Below are 14,802 nucleotides of genomic sequence, written 5' to 3'. Positions count from 1 at the left end.
CGAAAAGCGTCAGGGTGTTCTGTGGTATGCAGCATGTGACTATTTTGGATATTCTGTATATCTGCATGTGACTTATTATATGTATGTAATGCGGTGTGTCGAGACTCTCATTTATAATAATTCTTGTTCATACCTTTCTTGAATGTTAGTTATGGCATTATCTACCTATATTTACCTTTGATTCCTGACACCCCCTATTACATCATTGAATGTCCATGCTCTTTTACAGTCAATGCAGTGTTACATCTGTTATCATTATTATAGACATGCTGTCTTGTTTCTATCTACCATCCACCTTCCTTGCAGAGTGTTCATTCACATGGATCAACTTTATTAATATTTTGTAAACTCATACGTGGCATGTAATATTTGTGTATTAGGGCTAATCAGATGATACTTTACGGATCTATTTGATGTGTCAATTTTTGACAGATATTAAATATTCTGCTTATGCCCTATGTGATAAGAATTTTTGTTTACTATTGTTAGCCACTGAGAGATTCTATGTAATTATACCTTACATGAAGTTGTTCCTCCTCTAGTCATCTTCTTGCTGTGCATAATTTTAATCTTGTGTATTTTTTATACTTTTCAATAAAGATTTTTCAAAATGGCATGTTGTAGTTCTTTATAGGTTTTTGTTTCATACTGAAGATTAATAAAAGCTGGTTTCATACATCACTGACTGTGCAAATCATATCATTCATCTAGGTTATAAGGTGCACTGGTACTCAGATATGTCCTTCTCACCCCCCACCTCCCAAAAAAAAATGAAAAAAAAAATTGAAGAAATCCATCTTTCCTAAAATTAAGGATTAAGGACCACAATGTAAATAAATTAAATGACCTCTTATAACCCAGTATATTTATCATATCATCCTAAAATGAATTGTCCAAACATCTCGTAAAGCGCCATTGTGTAATTATGTACTGTAATGTTTACTGATGTGGTAAATAAATCCCATTTTTACAAGGTGTCACCTTTGTAAAATCAAGTGACAGAAATATGTCTATTGCTTGTTATACCCCCACAATATTGACTTGCACTGACACTAAAGCGCAAGAAATATGATGGATATGGACAACATTATTATACACACTGTTATAAATGAGGTCAGGAAACTTCCATAAATACCATTTTGGTCAACAAAATGGAATGACAGCCCTAACAAAGTCAGCGTAATAAGACTACCAGTATTTATGAGCAAAATATCAAGATAAATGGATGTTATAAAGAAGCCCTTTCAGACGCAGAATCCATGTATTTTCTCAGCACATGAATTTGATATGGGGGTTTACTTTTACCGTTTGCTGCTCAAAATGATCCATAGATTTTGTTCTCGCTGTGTTCCAGTTTTGATGTTTCATAACTTCCCACACTGTTCTGTACTTTCTGTAGAATAAATCTCCCCTATGAAATAAACACCTGCCTGCATACTGAAAATAAGAAATTCAACTTTACTTAAGTAAGAAAGTAAAGCAAATCCATCATATCTACAGAAAGCTTTAGCATTTTTACTGTCCTACAGACAGACATTTGTAAAGAATTTTTGATAAAAAAAATAATCTAAAAAATGGCAGATAATGGATTTTTTAAGACAAAGATACAGCTCCCCACGCTTGCTTGGAAATGTCGAGCTGAGGAGACCAAATCAGTGGGTGCTAGATCCCGATGGTGCAGCACAGCCATAATTGTGTTGTTTTTTTCATATTATTCCACACTAGCAACATACCTGCGACTTTGTTTGAGAAAATATGTTAAATTGTTGGTTACCTTGCTAAGGTTAAACCTTCAGTTTCACCATGAAGTTGATATCTTCAGTGTTTAAAATTATTTTTTTCAACTCTAAGGGGCACTGTGCACACTGCGATGTCGGTGGGGTCAAATTGAAAGTGACGCACATCCGGCATCACATGCGACATCGCAGTGTGTAAAGCCTAGATGATACGATTAACGAGTGAAAAAGCGTCGTAATCGTATCATCGGTGCAGCGTCGGCGAAATTCATAATTATGCTGACGCGACGGTCCGATGTTGTTCCTCGCTCCTGCGGCAGCACACATCGCTGTGTGTGAAGCCGCAGGAGCGAGGAACATCTCCTACCGGCGTCACCGCGGCTTCCGTAGGTTATGCGGAAGGAAGGAGGTGGGCAGGATGTTTACATCCTGCTCATTTCCGCCCCTCCGCTCCGATTGGCCCGCCTGCCGTGTGACGTCGCAGTGACGCCGCACGACCCGCCCCCTTAACAAGGAGGTGGGTCGCCGGCCACAGGGACGTCGCACGGCAGGTGAGTGTGTGTGTGAAGCTGGCGTAGCGATAATTTTCGCTACGCCAGCTATCACCACATATCGCTGCTGCGACGGGGGCGGGGACTATCGCACTCGGCATCGCAGCATCGGCCTGCGATGTCGCAGTGTGCAAAGTGCCCCTAAGAATAGTGGCTTCAATAACGTTGAGAATCACACTCTTAACACACAGTCTTGTGCCGTTACTCAATTTTAGTGAGTCAAGGTTCTTAAGCAACATTATCAGAGCTCATACTTTTAAAGCAAGACTATGCGGTGGCATTCCAGGAGGCGCCAAAGAATTCAGGAACTCCTATAGGCACTATAGGTACAATATGGCTTGTTCACTATTCATTTTAGAATCAGTTGACATGTATGTGGTCGCTCTACCAAGTAGTCCCCTGTATTTGTAGATTTATGGAGCTAACAATATCATTTTTAGGTACTAGGATTGCACATTCACAATGGTTATTAAAATTTTTACAAATATCACGAAAACTTCATCAATAACCTTCAGTACCAAGGACATCATTTTGCAAAAGTCTTTTGAGAAGGAAATTAAGCCAGTAGTGGAATCTGTATGGAGCCTGTTGTTTCCGAGGTATAGTAGCTGTCATGTAAATTTTACATCCAGTGAACCCACATATTAGTAGTCAGAGTTAGCTTCTGAATATCTCTCTGTAGACAAAAAGATTTTATACAGGCATTTGTAGCACCCCTGAGGTATCAGGTGCCACAGAATATGTAACCAACTGTGGACAACCCAAACCCTGGAATACCAGTGCCGATGACAACACAACACACAACCCCTTTTTCCTGCCTGGAGACAGCTTAGAGACGGGCCTGATGGAAGCCACCTTTTGAAATGGGGCTCATCCAATCGGTAAGCTAGAAACCTGGGAGGGGGAGGGGCTGGACTTGAACAGAGAGCGAGGAGGACGTCAATTTAGCGTAAGGTGGATGTGAGAGAAAGTGAGGAGAAAGGTGTTAAAACCTGATGAAAGAACTGGAGCTAAAAAGGAGGAGAGTTGCTGTAGAGTAAGGAACCAGTGCTTAAGGGATCCAGGGTTGCCAGAGGAGTGCGGGACCAGACCTCACAGCATCCAGCAAAGGTGGGGTGCAAAACCCTTGAACGGGAGTACGCTTCAGTGTACCTGTTAAATCTGCCAGGTGAGGGAATCATCAGGGTCCCTCACCAACCTGAGTGTCCGGAGCAAAGCAGCAAGGAGGGGACCTGGGGACAGGGACAGGAGTCCATCCCATTAAATTGTCCTGGCTGCTTGCTATACTGGTAAAGACTGCGAAATGGATGGGATCCCAGGAAGCTTTGGGCCACGGGGACCCACGAAAAACCAAAGAATGCACGGAGGACAGCTCATCAGGTCACTAACTGGCACTGGGAACAAAGGGTGAGGAAACACCTGAAAACCAGCACCACCCAGGTGGCTGTACCAGAACAGTGAGTAAAAACCAGTTTAAATTGCAGTTCCTGTGTGGCTTGAATCCTTTCTACATTGGTTCATCATCAGCTCACACTGCAAACTACTACCACCATCATCCTCTTCCGGGGCCTAGCTCTACTTGCAGAGGGCCAGAACACCTGAGCTGCATTATACTACCCGCCCCAGGAAGATCACGCAGCGGCGGCTCCTACAAAGTAGCCTCAACCCTCAAGTGGCATAGTCAAAAACTCTTTTACTTATTTTACTTTTATTTTTCCACTTTTTCACCCTTTTTCGGATCGACCTCTGGGGTCAAGGAATCGGGCATCGGCAGCGACCATGACTCCCCTGTTCACCACACGCCCGGGACCGAGTATCCCACCACCCTCATCTGCTGGTGTTGCTCCCTTAAGAACAGGTCAGGTCACATTTGGCAGAAGTCATCTGCAAAAAGTACAATTCACGTTTTCTTGTATGCCATGGTAGATTCATCCCAAACAATTAATTTGCAAGTCTGTAATATCTTAGCTTTCCCTGAACCCTTAGTGATGTTATAGATGTGAGTTTGCAAGATCAATTGATTCAAGGCCAATACTAGTGTTGAATGAGTCATGCGCCCTCCATCTAAAAGAGTAGCCACAATCCCAGATGATGCAACGGCCAGGGCAATGTTATTATATGAGCGAATTTCTACGATCAGCAAATTAATTTAATATGTGTTACTGATGCCTCCTGGTGCTCAAGGAAATCAGTCTCCCATTTTCACTTGAAATCTGAGCCATAATTGCCAAATATGCAGATCTTTGGTCATCAACCAAAAAAAAAAGCTTATTTACTGTGACTAATTCTTTCATCTTTTCCAAATCATAGCTTTTTTTTCGCTGAATATCTCTGGCCATAAAATCAAAGACTGATCAAACTGGTGATGGTAAACCTAATTCTATTTGAGTTTTACTATTGATAGATATGCACCTTTCTTCTAGCAACAAGAAGACATTGTTGAATATGTAGTGAAATTTAAGTCTAAAGGCCACTTTACACACAGAGATAAATCTTTGGCAGATCTGTGGTTGCAGTGAAATCATGGACATATTGTTCCATTTGTACATAGCCACAAACCTGGCACTGATTGTCCACAATTTCACTGCAACCACAGATCTGCTGCAGATTTATCTCTGTGTGTAAAGTCCAGATTAATTCTTCTGTACACTCTAAAAAAAATTTCTCTGAGATATTCTTTGTATTTTTCCCAAAGAGCATGGGCCTTGGGAGGTGCGCAGGTTGAAATTATTATAGCAAACAGGTTTTGAAGTTGAGGTGGGGTGCGAGTGAGGGATGCTTCTTGCAATGTCATGTCACAATGTTGATTATCTTCGATCAGACCACGCTTTTGACATGCCTACTGTCACACAGTGTTTGGCTCAAAACAAGTGCCAGGACTACTTTTGATGCTGTTCACACAGCAGAGTCAGGCACTCTATATGATGCTGCTCTTGACTTGTACAGACAGGCTCGGGTGTCGACAAACTCTGCTCTTGTTAGTAATCGGGCTTGCAGGAGTTAATTTCTGCTAGCCTGTGGATTATTGCTTGAGTTACATGTTGCAAGAGACTTATCACATTCGCCTGCGCCTTTTTAAAGATGGTGGAGCCTGTTCCCCCAAGCCGATGATAGCTTTATGCAATCCTGGTGCTTGTGCTTTGTTATCCAGTAGCTGGTGAATTCCTGTATACTGTCTGGTGTGTTGTGGAAAACTGTTGTTGTCTTATTTTTTCCCCCCTTCCTTTAGTTTCCTCCTGATCAAGCATTGTCTATACCTCTGTGAGTGATTACTGTGAGTTTGAGTTTTAGTTTTTTCCACTGTCTGTTTATTTTCTAGGATTGACCACTCCTGTCCCTGCCCTCTTCTGGGTGAAGGAAGAAGGGCCACTAGACCAGGGTTGTTCAGGAGTTAGAGCAAGGAAGGCAGCCCAAACATCGTCATCTTAAAACGTACCTTTGGGATCAGGGTCAGCTGGGTTCCCCGAGCCTGAGGGCCAGTTCAGGCTCCCCTGTTTCTAGAGATCCCGTTACACCCCATGATACCTCCCTGTAGGTTTTACACAGCTCACCATCAACTGTTTTAAATCTGTGTAAGACGTTGGCCTACGAACAGTGTATAGGTAGCAACACTCTGCCTTGTTTGGGTGAGGTGTATACACGCATCCAGGAACATCACTGGAATGGTTTTCCCATCCTTAGAGCCTTTTACATGGTTTTCTCTTACAAAATACTTTTCTCAATTTATTCCATGTATACTATTTTGGAACATCAGATTATAATAAATAATAATAAAGTTCTCGCAAATAGATCTGCTTGACACAGGAGAAAGCTATTAACAACTTTACGACCAAGGATGTACCAGTAAGTCCTTGGTGGTTTAGTGGTAATCATCGCCAGCTGCTGCAGTGAGCCGGAACTGATCCCTGCACGTTTGCTGATTTGAAAGCAGACACGTGGGGCTATCAGGCGCAGGTGGATCCACGATCCACCCACACCAGCTTGCCACTTAGATTGCACTGTCAAAATTTGACAGCATGATTTAAATGGCTGTGGCGGGGAACTTGCCTTTCCCTGCCACCATCGGAGGCCCTGTGATGCGATCACAGGAAGCCAATGGTTGCCATGGTAGCAACTGTTGCTATCATGATGTATTTCCTGTCAGAGCCAACAGAGCGCCGCCTCTGCAAGGATTGCTGCATTTCTGCTGATCAGAGCTGTGCAGCTCTGATCAACAGAAATGCATAGGCGATCAGACTGCTGATCCAAAAAGTCCCCTAGGGGAAATAGTAGAATAAATAAAAAATGTAAAAAAAAATATGGAAAAAAACCCTTAAAGTTCAAATCAACCCCCATTCAAAAGTACAATTCGTCCAGCAAAAAATAAGCCCTCATATGGCAATATTGACGGAAAAATCAAAACATTACGGCTCTCGAAAGAAGAGGAGCAAAAATCAAAAACGAAAAATGGAAAACCGCCCGGGGGTGAAGGGGTTAGTGCTGTATTAAGTAGTTGAGGAGCTCTTCCTCTGCATTGTTGGTAGTGAAATAAGATGAGATAAACTGCAGTCAGATGTATTTCATTCATAGATGGGAAAATTTAGTAATCACAACACGGATTCGTTACTACTTATATACCATTCCATCAGATACAGCATAATCTCATCAAATGCACATTTTTGATTGTGTAGCTTAAAAATTGCCATATCATACCATATCATACCTCTGCTGAACCCTCTTTTCTGGTACAAATAACCCTGCTTCTGTAACTTTTGCTATGTCATCTTTACATTAAGTTTAATAGTCACTGATGTATGACTGTATTTTCCTCCTTATAAACGTTATCTGATGGTGGAAGGTGTGATTTTGTGTAGTCTAGAGTCAGGCTGGCTGTCAAATATGTCATGTTCCCTTTGATTCACTTATCATTCCCTGGTGTGATCACTTTTTGTTAATTTCCCTTAAAAAGCTGACCTCCCTCAATCCTCCTCACCTACTCCTCTAGGTTGCCCTATATATCTGGGGCTCTCTTAAGGGGTGCACGTGTGTGGGGTGCTGCATGTGTGCCATCTTATGCAAAGTGCCATCGTTGCTAAAGTGCGGGGCAGTTATTTCAATGGCAGTTAGTCAGGGCAGGAGGCGCAGGTCACTTACTTTTTAACACCCTCTGGTACTACTATGATCTTTATTTCTATCTTCACTATCCTATGTGCTTTTACTGTTCACTTTCACTGCTTCATCTCCCCTCCCATCACCACTCATCCACATCAGCCCCTCTCTCCTCCTCTCTCCTATGTACAGCTCCCACGTTCTTTTCACCTTCCTCAATTACCTCACTCCACATTCATGCTCTAGGGTCTTGCAGAAAAAAACATGCCACAAGTCCAAAAACTACAACTCCAAAAACTATCTGCTCTTTCTTCTTTTACTGCTACTTCTTTCAGGCAATATCTCTCCTAATCCCTAATCCTAATCCGCACATAGACTTTTTGTCTGCACTAATACAAGTATGCACCATATAAGTATGCTGCATTGAATTAAGCCAGAATTAAGCCGGAAGTGACCGGAAGGTAACTGGAAACATAGTCACTGTAAACAATGTTTGTGTTTTTCTTTACCTTCACACCTATATTACTTCATTTTTCACTGCCCCCTCTGATCCCTAAACCCAGTAATGAACTATTCATCTCTCCCTCCATCCTCCCCACCCATCTCATCTTCCCCTCACATATTTTCCTCCACATTTCACCCAGTGTCTCCAGACACAAACGACCATCTCATGGCCTCTCCTGCTCTCACATACTAACACTCTCTCTGCTTCTCCTCACTGCTGGGGATATCTCTCCAAATCCTGGTCCTCCTCACCACATCCCTATTGTCACTTCAAATCCTCATCCACAACCCAACACAAATTTCCACACCCTCTCAAACCTCATACCCATTCACCCAGTCCCCGCTCCCCCAGTCCCACTAACAGGAGCTCTATGTAACGCTTGCTCTGTCTGCAACAAACTATCCTACATTCATGATCTTTTCATCACTAATAAACTTTCCATTCTTGCCATCACAGAAACCTGGCTCACCCCCTCTGAAACATCCTCTCCTGCTGCACTTTCTTATGGTGGTCTCCAACTCTCTCACACACCCCTGCCCCACTAACAAGCATGGTGGAGGAGTTGGTTTGCTCCTGTCCAACCAATGCTGCTTTACACCAATTCCACTACCACCCTCTGTTACTCTTCCCTCTTTTGAGGTGCACTCCGTATGCATCTACGCCCCCTCCAACCTTCAACTGGCTGTCATTTACCGCCCTTCAGGGCCAGCCACTGCCTTTTTTGATCATTTCACCACCTGGCTACTACACTTCCTTTCCACCGACATCCCCACCATCATCATGGGTGATTTCAATATCCCCATTGACACTTCCCACTCATCTGTCTCCAAACTTCTAACACTTGCTTCCTCCTTCGGCCTCACCCAATGGTCTTCTGCAGCTACTCACAAAGATGGCCACACGCTGGACCTCATCTTCACTCGCTTCTGTTCCCTATCTAACCTCTCTAACTCACCTCTTCCCCTGTCTGACCACAACCTACTCACATTCTCTTCCCTCTCTTCTCCAAGTACGCAACCCCCACTCCACAAACTTTCACACCCTCGCAGAAATATCAAACACCTTGATTTACACGCACTTTCACAGTCCCTTCTTCCTCTCACAGACATTGCAACTTTATACAACACTTCAATCTCTGCAGCTCTCGAATCAGCTGCCCCCTCACACACACCAAAACCAGCACTATCAACAGGCAACCCTGGCACACGAGGTAGACTAAAGAACTGAGACGGGTTTCCACAATTGCTGAGCGCAGATGGAAGAGGTCTCATTCTACTGAGCACTTCATTGCATATAAAGAGTCCCTGATCACTTTCAATTTTGCACTCACTGCTGCAAAATAAACCTACTTCTCATCCCTCATATCCTCTCTCTCTCACAACCCAAAACAGCTATTCAACACTTTCAAAGCTCTCCTCCATCCTCCAGCACCACCTCCCTCTCCTCTCATCTCAGCTGAAGACTTTGCCTCTTTCTTCAAGCAGAAGATTGACAACATCAGAGCAAGCTTTGGCCCACAATCACCACAGCCCCTCATCATCGCTACTCAGCCCTCGTCCTCCAAATCCAACTTCTCCACCATGACAGAAAACAATCTTTCCACTCTACTCTCAAGATCACATCTAACCACCTGTGCACTTGACCCGCTCCCATCGCACCTCATCCCCAACATCACCGCAGTCCTCATCCCAGCCCTAACCCATCTCTTCAACCTATCACTAACAAGTGGTGTATTCCCCTCATGCTTTAAACATGCCTCTATTACACCCATCCTCAAAAAGCCCTCCCTTGACCCATCCTCTGTGTCAAACAATCGCCCCATTTCCCTTCTCCCCTATGCTTCAAAACTACTAGAACAGCATGTCCATCTTGAACTGTCCTCATACCTCTCATCCTGCTCCCTCTTTGACCAGCTACAATCTGGCTTCCGACCGCATCATTTCACTGAAATTGCCCTAACTAAAATCACTAATGACCTACTAACCACCAAAGCTAAGCGACACTACTCTATCCTCCTCCTCCTGGACCTGTCCTGTGCCTTCAACACAGTAGACCATTGCCTCCTACTACAGATTCTCTCATCTCTGGGCATCACAGACTTGGCCCTATCTTGGATTTCTTCATACCTAACCGACCGAACTTTCAGCATCTCCCATTCTCACACCACTTCCTCATCTCGCGCCCTATCTGTCGGTGTCCCCCAAGGCTCAGTTCTTTGACCTCTGCTGTTCACCATCTACACCTTCAGCCTAGGACAGCTCGAGTCCCTCGGCTTCCAGTATCATCTCTATGCCGATGATCACAGATCTACCTCTCTGGACCTGACATCACCTCTCTACTAACCAAAATCCCACAATGTCTGTCTGCTTTTTGATCCTTCTTCTCTGCGCAATTCCTAAAACTTAACATGGACAAAACAGAGTTCATTGTCTTTCCTCCTTCTCACTCATCTCCTCCAACAAGCCTTTCCATCAAACTCGATGGTTTCTCACTCTCCCCAGTCTCCCAAGCTCGTTGCCTTGGAGTAACCCTCGACTCTGCTCTATCCTTCAAGCCACACATCCAAGCCCTCTTCAACTCATGCCGATTACAACTCAAAAATATCTCCCGGATCCGTGCTTTCCTTACCCAAGAATCAGCAAAAACATTAGTGCATGCCCTCATCATCTTCCGCCTCAACTACTGCAACCTCCTGCTCTCTGGCCTCCCTTCCAACACTCTTGCACCCCTCCAACCTATCCTAAACTCTGCGGCCCGCTTAATCCACCTCTCCCCTCGCTACTCCCCAGCCTCGCCACTCTGCCAATCCCTTCACTGCCTTCCCATCATCCAACGACTCCAGTTCAAAACATTAACCATGACATACAAAGCCATGCACAACCTGTCTCCTCCCTACATCTGTGACCTAGTCTCCCGGTACCTACCTGCACGCAACCTCAGATCCTCACAAGATCTCCTTCTCTGCTCCTCTCTTATCTCCTCTTCCCACAATCGCGTACAAGATTTCTCCCGTGCATCCCTCATACTCTGGAACGCTCTACCACAGCACATCAGACTCTCCCCTACTGTGGAAAGCTTCAAGAGGAACCTCAAGACCCATCTCTTCCAACAAGCCTACAACCTACAATAACCCTCAGTCCAGTACACCACTGCGCAACCAGCTCTGTCCTCACCTATTGTACCATCACCCATTCCCTGTAGACTGTGAGCCCTCAGGGTCCTCTCTCCTCCTATACCAGTCTGTTTTGTACTGTTAATGATTGTTGTACGTATACCCTCTTTCACTTGTAAAGCGCCATGGAATAAATGGCGCTATAATAATAAATAATAATAATAATAATTGCCATTGTAAATAAGAACTTGTACCTTTTCCCCCTCCCCCCATCGCACTGTAGATTGTAAGCTCCCATGAGCAGGGTTGCCTCTTTTTTCCCCTCTAACTATTGTATTTTCTATAACTGTCATTTGTTTGTATATGAACCTCCTGAATTGTAAAGCGCTGCGGAATATGTTGGCGCTATAGACATAAAGATTTTGTTCTGTTGGCTGTGTCTCTCTTGAATCACACTCAGTGGAGATCATCAAGCTCTTTATTAGGCGGTGTTGTCAGCCATTACATCTCTCTCTCTGCTGCCTGCACTCTGTCTGCAGTACCAGTGAGTTCTCACTTGCTTGTGGTGCACACATACAAGTAGTGAGACCCCTAGAGACCCCTAGAGGTCCCTAGAGGCTCCTAGAGGCCATAGAACATATAACATATTGCTACATCCTTTCTCTTTTAACTGGAAGAACAATTAAACATAATAAACACAACAGTTATCTGACCAAGTAAGAGATAATTACAATATTTACAGTTAGATATAATCCTTGAGGTGCGCAGGCTTTCTGATCAGTCTGTCTGCCCTAGTAACATAAGAAGAGTCACTGTCCACCTCTGGTAGTTCTTCTGATTCTGCTAATATGCCTTCTGATATTGCATGTCTCTGGCTAGCATCCTCACCCTGATGGTCAGCAGGCATTGTTGGTACTTGGCTTGTACGTGCTGCCTCATTGTCTTGGGTGTCAGGATACTGTTCAAAAGGTCATGAATCATCTTGTTCTTGTGTTTTCCTCAGATATCTCCGATTTCTCCTTAGGCTTCTTCCGTCTTCTGTTACAATTTTGTAGGACCGAGGTCCTAGTTTCTGGACAACCTTTGTCTTTTGCCAGTGTTTGTCATCATACTTGCTGCTTGGCTGCAGCCGTATGTTGTCATTCCTCTGGAGATCTTGCAGATTTATTATAATAGAAATCGTGCCAGTCTTGATTTTTCTTTAGTTGAGCTCCCACAAACTTTGGCTTTAACAGATGACTAGCTGTTGGTATGAGTGTCTTTGTACTCATGAGCCTCTGTGCTGGACTGCTGTCTATGTATTGAATGGGTGTGTTTCTCTGATCCAGTACAGACAGATATACATCAGTACCTGCCTGTTTTTCTTTTTGCATGAGTCTTTTGGCTGTTTTAACTGCCGACTCTGCTTTGCCATGACTCTGCGGATATCTTGGCAAACACGTCTGGTGTTCAAATTCCCATCTCTTGCTGATGGTTTTGAACTCTTTTGAAGTAAATTGAGCATCATTGTCAGAGAACACGATATTCGAAATGCCATACCTGGCAAAATGGGCCTTGAGTTTTTTAATCACTGTTCTCGCCCTTGTGTCCTGTAACAAATCAACCTCCCAAAAGTTAGACAAATAGTCCACTGTAATCAGGTATTCTTTGTCATGCCATGTGAACACGTCTGTTCCAATTTTTGACCAAGGCCTCTGTGGAATTTCATGAGGTTGCAATGTCTCCTTTTGTTGCTTATCACTGCAGGATGCACATATTTCACATTGTGCTATATAGTTTTTAATGTGGTCATTCATTCCTGGCCAATAAATAGATTCTCGTGCTCGCCGTAGACATCCTTCCCTGCCTAAGTGAGAAGAGTGCAGTGTTTCCAGTATGTCTTTTCTGAAAGCTTCTGGTATAACAGCTCTGTCTCCTTTAAAGATGATTCCTTGCTGCACTGACAGTTCATCTCTTATGTGGAAGAATGGAGAAACTTCCCTTGGCGCATGTTGCTTGTACTTTGGCCAGCCCTGCAAGATGACAGTCTTTAAGACCTGGAGAATTTTATCCTTCTCTGTGCAAGTCTGTATTTGCTTCAACTTGTTTTTTGACACTGCCAGGTAGACACACATATTGATGGTTTCAATTTCATTGTCAGAAAAAAGCAGGAATGGTTCAAAAATGCTTCAGAAAAAGGCCTTGGAGCCACACTAATGCAGAACAAACAGCCAATCAAATTTGCAAGCAAAGCCCTAAAAACAACAGAGCAGGGATATGCTCAGATTGAGAAGGAGCTACTGGCTGTAGTATTTGGGATTGAGAAGTTTCACCAGTACACCTATGGTCGATGAGTAATGCTGCAGTCGGATCACAAGCCGTTGGAGAGCATTACAAAGAACCCCCTACTAAATGCCCCAAAGAGACTACAGCACATGCTGTTACGACTTCAGAAATACGATTTTGACATTTGTTACTGTCCAGGAAGAGACTTACTGATTGCAGATACTCTAAGCAGAGTGTACCTACCTGTCACAAATGATGAGGAGAATGAAATTGAATAAATAATTAACCCACTGGTACAGTACCACAACTTAGGTCAGGTCAGACAAAAAGCAGGAATGGTACAAAAATAAAACTTAACTTTTAATAAATATTCCTTAAAAGGAAGTAAGGGATCCTCACTTCAATAAAAGTTATCCGTAAAAGTGCCTCACACCGCAAATCCCCTTTAGCATATCTTAGGGGCTCACATGGCCAGTAGAATAGGACTCATATAGGATAACAGAATAGGTGTAGTGAACCATGCAATCTGCATATGACAAAAACACACACCATAGACTTGAACTTAATGTACCACAAAGGAAGTTCAATAGTCTCAATATTACGCTGGGCCCACGATCCCCTTCAAATGAAATCCATTTATCCCCGTTCTGGGAGAACGGGGATATATGGATTTCATTTGAAGGGGATCGTGGGTCCAGCGTAATAGGGACCACAGAGATGCCTATGATGAATGTGAATCTGATTGGAGGTGAATGAATTACACCATGATGGGTGAGACCGTTTCATTTTCTTATTGAAACTATTGAACCATCATCTCCTATCTGTGTTCCATCAATAAAGTTTTGAGGATACTTTTTAGTGCATTTTCCTTCCTTCATGCAAGGTGATCTTAGATTAAGGGGCCCATATGGCCCGTGGATGTTATTATTAGAAATAGTTTCAAAAGGTACCCCATCCTGTATTGGGTTTGGAGACTCAGGCGAAATAGCACTGTCAATTTGATTAGGGCACCTCTTGTCCTTTATCAGTATCTGAATATGCGGAAGACCTCTTTTTTTGCCACTCAATTAAATACATCCAACATCGAATTTCACCAAAAATATGACACTTTTGAAACTACTTCCATGACCTTGATCAGTTTTTGTTTAAACACCCTTGCTGTTAATTCATGTCGATCAGAGGGGCCCTGACCATTCAAAAGCTCTTCTCTTATCTCTGTCCAAGTTGGATTACACATATCTGTAATAAACAAATCTGAATGGCCATACATCCGAACATATGTCATGGCATCCTGAGTGTACTTGTGCACATGTTCGCCTCCTAAAAAGTACATTTTTAAACGTTTTGGGTCCTCCTTTGTTAGAGGAAGCACTAAACCTATTTTGGGATATATTTGGCCCTAGATTTTAATAGTTGTCATAAATCCTGATTCTTCAAGTATGGCCGTCGTACCAAAGGATGTCATCTGAAAAGATTAATTGTATCTCCTAATATTTTGCTGAAAATGCTAGGACTCAGGAGTTTTTCCCGATGTGTGAAAGAAGT

The sequence above is a fragment of the Anomaloglossus baeobatrachus genome, chromosome 4, assembly GCF_048569485.1.
Source record: "Anomaloglossus baeobatrachus isolate aAnoBae1 chromosome 4, aAnoBae1.hap1, whole genome shotgun sequence".
Classification (NCBI taxonomy): Eukaryota; Metazoa; Chordata; class Amphibia; order Anura; family Aromobatidae; genus Anomaloglossus; species Anomaloglossus baeobatrachus.
The sequence above is the reverse complement of the archived record's forward strand: the minus strand, read 5'-3'. Positions refer to the sequence as shown.